The sequence below is a fragment of the Manduca sexta genome, chromosome 15 (genome assembly GCF_014839805.1).
Source record: "Manduca sexta isolate Smith_Timp_Sample1 chromosome 15, JHU_Msex_v1.0, whole genome shotgun sequence".
Taxonomy (NCBI): Eukaryota; Metazoa; Arthropoda; class Insecta; order Lepidoptera; family Sphingidae; genus Manduca; species Manduca sexta.
Window position 1 is genome coordinate 14,085,102 of NC_051129.1, and position 7,753 is coordinate 14,092,854.

A 7,753-nucleotide genomic window follows, 5' to 3' on the forward strand; every position below is an offset into this window, starting at 1 on the left:
TCGCACCCTGAGCGCAGATACCCTTCCAGAGATAGAAAAGCAACAAATTTTTATAAAGCTTACAATACGTCAATGGTAGATTCTAATGAACCTACGACATATTACGAAGCTACTCATGCCGATGATGCTGATAAGTGGCACCATAATATGGCTGGTGAGTATAGTTCTTTAATGAAACTCCATACATGGAATTTAGTAGATAAGCCTAAAAAAAAAAAAAAAAAAAGGTTATGCCATGTAAATGGATTTACAAAATTAAACTACCAAACTCTATGGTAAAGAACTTATGATATTGGGAATTTTGTTGATGACATAATAGTCTTCTTTAAATCTAATTTGACATTTGACACTGTCAAGAATTTGAATTTTTGAGAAGATTTGTCGAGATATTTTTCATTAAAAGATCTCTGAATTATATTCTTTCTATATTAGAAAAGTTTAATATGAAGGAGTGTAAGACCGTGGATACTCCATTAGTTTAAAATAATATGGCAAGAAGAACGGATGGTCAAGTCATAAGAATGAAGAACCATTTAAAGGTTTTTGTGACGCAGACTGGGCAAACTGTCCAATCGACAGAAGGTCATACACCGGTTATGTTTACAAGTTAAGTGGAGGTCCAGTATCATGGGAGTCCAAGAAGCAACCTACTGTTGCGTTAAGTTTGGCCGAGTCAGAATATATGGCATTAGTGTCTGCCACGAAGGAAGCGTGTTACTTACGTCGGTTTATATACGAGATAACAGGTATACTTTGTTCAATTAACTTAGCTTCTGACAGCCAAAGTGCCATTAATCTTGTTCGAAATCCTGTACACCACAGCAGGACGAAGCATATAGATACTAGGTTTCACTTTATTAGGGAAAAGGTATCTAATAATATTGTTAAGTTAGAATATATAAAAGTAACGATATGCCTGCTGATGTACTAACGAAGGCCCTCGGACCTCTAGCACACAAACGATGTGTAGTTAACTTAGGTTTAGAAACTTAATTATTTTATTTGTTTTGTTTCTGTCACAACTGCGATTAAGGGCGGCTGTTGGAGATTGTAACCTTCGTCGTGACTTATTATTTTTTATATGTTCTATTTTTAGAACTAATTGTATTTTGTTTGCCATAGTTACTTCTCTTTAGTCCGAAATAAACACTCATGTCAATAACATCTTTTTACTAACTTTATTTAATTACTAAGAACATATACCATATTTACAACACATAAAAATCCTAAATTTTACATTATCCAGATTCAATATTACAGCAATAATTTAACGTATTTTTTCTTCAACAAACTAAATTATAATAATCACAAAAAACAATCACTCTGTAACAATGTCATTCGAAGCCTTCAAAACGGCCCGCTATCAGATAATCACTTGTCCCAAACATTTAACTACGCGCGTTAACCCATTGTTCGGTGGTTATTTAACGCGTTCACAATTAACCGGGGCGGTTCCCACGCGGTTCACGGTTCCCGTCGTGTCCTGTCTCGATAGTACGGTATGGTTAGCAACGACTTGAGCTATCAAGTATGGAAAATTATCGCTCGCTTTAACGATGAAGTAGTGGCGATAGCCTAGTCGGGAGTGGAAGGGACTGCCGAGACGAATGTCCTCAGGTTCAGATTCTAAGGGCACGCAGTGACTTTTCTAAAGTTACGTGTGCATTCTTTGTGAAATATTGCTTGCATACCTATAGGAATTTTAACAAGTTCTCTATAGGAATTTTAAGGGTGTGTGAAGTTTACCAACCCGCACTAGGCCAGCGTGGTGGACTAAGGCTTATTCCCTCTCAGTAGTAGAGGAGGCCCGGGCCTAGCAAAGGGATACTATATAATACAGGGCTGAAAATATTTATTAAGGATAAAAACATCGTGAAGAAATTAACATACTTAAGGATTTTAAAATAATATAAAATCTGCCAACCAATTAAGCCTGAACCCTTTTAGTAGTTGAGGAGGCTCGTGACCAGCAGTGGGATGGAATACTGGGCTGGTATTAGTTGAATTATTCAGCGTGTTGAGTGCTAGTGCGTCTACCATTTTGCGCTCCGAGGCGAATCACATTGTAGCCAGAGTAAATATTGAGCATTCCATCAGTCTGTCATGCAGACTACGTCTGGTTAGATGACTAGGTAGACTTATAAATGAATACTAATTTTATAATACAACAATAACAAGATAAAATCCATTTAAAATACACGGGATTTCCAATGTTATTACAAAACGAAACAAAATATAGGAAACTAACATTTTATTCGGTGTTATTTCTGTTCCTGTAACAATTTACATAAATCTGTATAAATAAATGTGTTTGAATGTTCCCTATGGAATCATTAATAGCTGGAGCGATTTTAATGAAATATTTAGGTAATTTTCAGATTAGTCCAACGTTGATTATGTGAAGTTACGCAGAGATCGGATCACCAGAAGCATGGTATATACCTAATTAGTGGTATCAGTTTAGGGTCGCTAGTTTCTATAGTTCATGTTAACAAGCATTTGGACAAGAAACCTATCTATTTACCTTTGGTCTTCTACAGTTGATATTGCAAAAGAATACAACGTTACAGACAGGGCAGTCTCCAGTGGCGTAAGGTGAAATTTTCCCAAAGGAAACCCGTCACAACATTTAAGTACTTATGCATAAATGCGGTCTGCAAGTCTTTCTGATGATAATTAGATTCTCCATAAAATCTACTTAAAGGAAAGCCGGCAGAAATCGGGTAGACCCTTCGCCAATGGCAGTCTGTCACGGATCTACCTCCCTTTTTCCTGTGTCGTTGTTATTTACATGCACAAATGTGGTCTACAAATCGTTCTGATGATAATTAGATTCTACATCAAAGGAATCCGGGAGGAATCGGGTAGAGACCCTTTCTAACTGGCAGTCTATCAAGTGATCTACCTGTCCTGTTTCGTTGTTATTAGAACCTGAGGACACTGACCAATTACCCGAATTAATTACTGAACTATTCACACTACGGTGCCCCGGATCGTGTTGTAATCCTAATTAGTGTGTGTCTTGGGGCTGAACTTCTTTTTGTTATTAAAGCTTGTTCTAAGTCCTTTATTATACACTAGCTGTTGTCTACGGCTTCGTCCACGTGATAAAGTTATTCTGGAATACATTTTTCTCGGGATAAATTGTCTATAGCGCTCAGGAGTAATGGAGTTTTCCATGACATTTTTTTTTATATCAGTTTAGTAGCTCCTGAGATTAGCGCGCTTAAACAAACTCTTCAGCTTAATATAAGTGTAAATTAAAGATAGGGTTATAAATATACAAAATTTGTTCGCGGCCGCACTTGAATATCATGGTATAAGGAGTGGCATTCATGATTAATGTGGCGTCCCATTTATGACATCTCGGTAGGCAGTCGCTTGGTTATGTCTCCGGGATTGCAGAAGTCCATGGCCGGCATGCGTCGCTTAGCATCAGGCGGACGGCTTGCTCGTTTGCCTACTTATACAACAAAAACATACTTCCGGGGAATACCTTCTGTATCCTACGCAAATATTTACGTCTTTAGGACGTTGACAATAAGGTGCAGATTAAAAAAAGATATTAACGTAAATCTTGTCAGGATCATGCTAAGACTTAAAATGTGACATGCCTCATGCCACAATGCCGTTGAAAAATTCTCGCCGTAACTCGTGACTACACTTGCACGTCTTTAATGCGATAATGAATGCCATTAGACGTTATTACGGGCAATATGAATGACTGACACATGCCACTTTAAAATACACCTCTGCTCTCAGTGTTAAGGTAAAAAATCACTAAACACGCACCTGTTGATAGATTAACGTAATGACTGAGCAGTCTTCAAACGATTGGACCAATTTACTTATTTTTTTAATACGATTCGTTGAGCTCTTTGTCTGCCTTGTTTCTGCAAAAAATGCTAATGGGGGTCACCCGTGGCTAAATACACATTGTGGTTTAATGAAAATTAATGTAATGTATACTCTAAATGGTGATGGTAAGGTACGTTTTCGTTTGGCTGGTACACCGCTAAGTACATTTTGATCATTGATTGATTAATGACGTTCCGTTAGTGCTTGACGGCGCGATGACGTGATATTTTAGCACTATTAAAAAAATATATCTACTTTCCAAGTGATTAGGAACGTGGTCCACTATGAGATATAGTTTGAGAAAGGTAGCGCTATGTTTCCAAACAATGAATTGTATTATGTATAGTTATATTTCGCTGGATTACTATTACGAGGTCCTATGTAATTTTTATTTATATTGGAATATGAGATTTAAAATTATCATGATAAAAAAAATTGACAAGACTCGAATAATTCGTGGCTCCCTCCTTATTTATCTCTAGATATTATTAAATATTTTTACTGAAGGAGGCATTAGAATCATGTGATATATTCAATCTTTGCTTAAAAATATGTGTAACATAGAACCTTACAGAAGTGAGCGACACATTTGTAAATATCTTGAAATATGCAAACGATTATCTTCTTTAAAGCACAGGCCAGCAAAGGACTAAGTGATCGATCTGATATTTAGAAAGACATTCGAAACGCAACATGTTACTTTACTGTGGTTTTCTGTGAAAAAAAGGTACTTTCCTGGTTAAACCCACTTATCTGTAGACGGTTTATAGCGAGTTATATCTCTACCATTTTTATTCCTACGTGGACTTATTGATTTGTCTGGCTGACGTGTATATTTTTCTATACGAACAAAGTGACGCTACTGCACCGACGCGATGGTAAGCGTAGTAGTGTCCAAATGGAGTATCGACTGACGAAAAATGATTATCCCTCGCGAGTTGATACAATTATGCCGGCCTGTTAAAAATGCGACGCCTGCATATTCTCATAGCGTCGCTTTGCGTGGACGGCGAGCTATCTTCAGCTACTTCTGACGACTTTCACAACAAATTACCAATTAAATACAAATCGAAGCGGTAAATCGCATCGACAGTGTTTTTCTATTTTGTCTCACGCACTAATAGATGTTTACACGGCCATGCTTTTTATATATCAACAGTCTTGATTTGGAGAGGATGGATGATCGGAGACTGACAAAGAGGGTTTATAAGACAAATGCGGATGGAAGAGCCGGTAGGGGTCAACCGCACCGCGTTCTTAGTAAAGGACAGATCAAAAGTATCCGAAACCGGCGGGAATGCATGAAAAGATTGATGATAGTGAAGAAAGCGCGAGAAGTATGCCAGAATCGTGCAGTCTCTACTTACTACTATGGGACAGAGGCGTGATACAGTCTTGATATTTTTATTTTCATGTTTGTAAATATAGTTGTGTTTAGATAAGCAAATGGGGAGTTGAATGATCGTATGTGATTAGGTCACAAAATAGAATTTCCATTATTTCAATCACGCCATTAATTACACCATATCATATTCATTAACTGTCTGAGGTGGCATGGTGTTACAGTACGACTGCACTGCTGAGGTCTCGGGTTTAATCCCCGGGCTGGGCAGTCAGTATCAGCCTGGAGTCTGGTATTTGTGCCCTATATGCCAATAGACTCCATATTCTCCTCTGATCACTTCAAGGGACAGAATACATACGGCGAAATGTGTGTGTACCAGGTTCGCTTCCGCCTACCCTTTTGAATGAAAATGCGTTCACGTCATACCAAAATTGAAGAGTATCTCATCGAATTTTTGACCACTATCAGTTTTAAACTACTTGAACCTGGCATGAGGAAAACCTCAGCTGTTTCAATTGACGGCCGATAACAGTACAAAGCCTTTCACTTTAAAGTCTATGTACTCTTAAAAACTGTCACTCATGACTCATAGTTTGGTGGTATATGGTTTTCCTGTGCTTGTAAGGTGCTTGATAATTTGGGTTTTTCATACGGCTATGGCAAAATGAACCTAATGGACATGATGTTAAGCGGTGTGGGTCTAGATAGTGTCTGAAGAGAGATAATTATTCCTGGTTGCTGGACAATGGACCCTGCACCATCATGCGCAGTCAATTAGACAAAAAAAATTAAGCTACCACGAATCATAAATAAAAGAAATGAACCATTTCAAAAGTATGTTACGAATGACCGTTATCTCACCCATCTCCCACATAGAGATACTATTTTAATCGCTCACGGAATCATACGCCTTGCAAACAATAAGACTTAAGTGTTATAATGGTATACAGATTTTGAAAATGTGTTTTACATACTTCGTATTTTAATTATTAATAATCAGTAAATGTCTTGGTGGTGTAGTTGTCATGTATGCGCGGTACGGCAGTGCTCTGAGGTCCTGGGTCCGAATCCCTGGTCGGGCAAAATGATATTTGGGTTTTTCTGCTCGATATCAGCCCGGAGTCTGGAATTTGTACCCGATATGGTGGTAGGCTTGCCCCCGTCTCATCATGGGACAGAACAAACTTGGCGAAAAGTAAATAGGTGCCCTAATTGCGCCTCAGCATACATCTTCGGGGATAATGCGTAATGTTTGTGTGCGTTTAGTGAATAAATATTCTAAATTAAATATAATATATTAATTGATGTTTATAAAAACAGTAATATGTAGGATGTAACTTTGCATAAAAATTCAAAATAAATGAAACTTTCCTCACTTTAATTCAATCAAAAAACTTTTTCCGAAACATTAAAAAAACGATTTAATTTGTTCTAACACAAATACTAACCTACTTACAGAAGTGTTAATATATTTTTCGTGTCGTTTTAATATGATATGTTTGTACGGATTTATTGCAAAGATTTTTTATGTGCCAATAAAAAAAAAAACAAACGGAATTGTTGTAATTTCCAAAGAAAATATAATAAATAAGTTTAAGTGTCGTCAGTCTTGGGTTATGGCGAATGCGTTCCACTTTTAAATGTTTGTTTGAAGTAAAAACTTGGTAGTCATGCCGAAAATCGAAATGAAGGGAACTGTGTAATGTGTAGACTGTCGAGGGATAATCAACTCTCGTCAGTCGTGCCATGCGCGTATAAAAAAAATCCTATGCTATAAATAGTTTGGATATTTGTTGGAAATTAAATCTGGGAAATCTAAATGGATTTAAGTGAAAATTATCTCCGTAAGCATATATGATTAACTATGTAACATTTATCTGTAAGAAAAAAAAAATGTTAATCTTCAAAATGTAAAAAAATATAAAAAAAATCCAACTTAAGGCCCCGGCGAGATTCGAACTCACGATCTCCTGTTTACTAGACAGGCGCTTTAACCAACTAAGCCACGGCGCCTATGGGATAGCGTTCCGAAATTGCGATACCAATACACATATGTTTTCTTCATTCTATTATCTATGCAAAAATACCTTAGATTTATTCTAACGTATTTCCAGGAATGACTGTTCTAAAAATCAAACACACATCACGCCCTTATGTCCGCAGGGGTAGGTAGAGATGCAACCAGAGCACCTATTTTTCACCAAGCGTGCCCCATGACGCGATAGGGGTCGAGCTTACCGCCAATTTAATACATTTCTGTATTTTTTTTAAATGCTAAAAAAAATATACGCCTACAGTTCTTATACCTTTTGAAATTAATTTGGCACAACGCACTGTTTACTGCTAGCCTGATTCAAACTGCCTAGATTTCCCATGCTGGTCAAAACATTTCCAAAGGTTACACGCCTTTGGAAATGTTTTGACCTTCTCTTCCCAGTACAGACTGGGAAGAGAAGGTCCCGGGTTTGATTTGAAGTGAAGTGTAGAGTACACACTCTACACTCAACAATCCGTATAAGTCCACTAGACCAAAAAGGCGGCATATAATTA

General features: G+C 37.4%; 1 non-coding gene across 1 annotated transcript; it reads right to left on the minus strand.

Annotated features, from left to right (window-relative positions):
* Positions 1–7,142: 7,142 nt before the first annotated feature.
* Trnat-agu lies at positions 7,143–7,216 on the minus strand. The gene has a single exon. It is a non-coding gene; the product is annotated as a tRNA-Thr (tRNA).
* Positions 7,217–7,753: the final 537 nt, after the last annotated feature.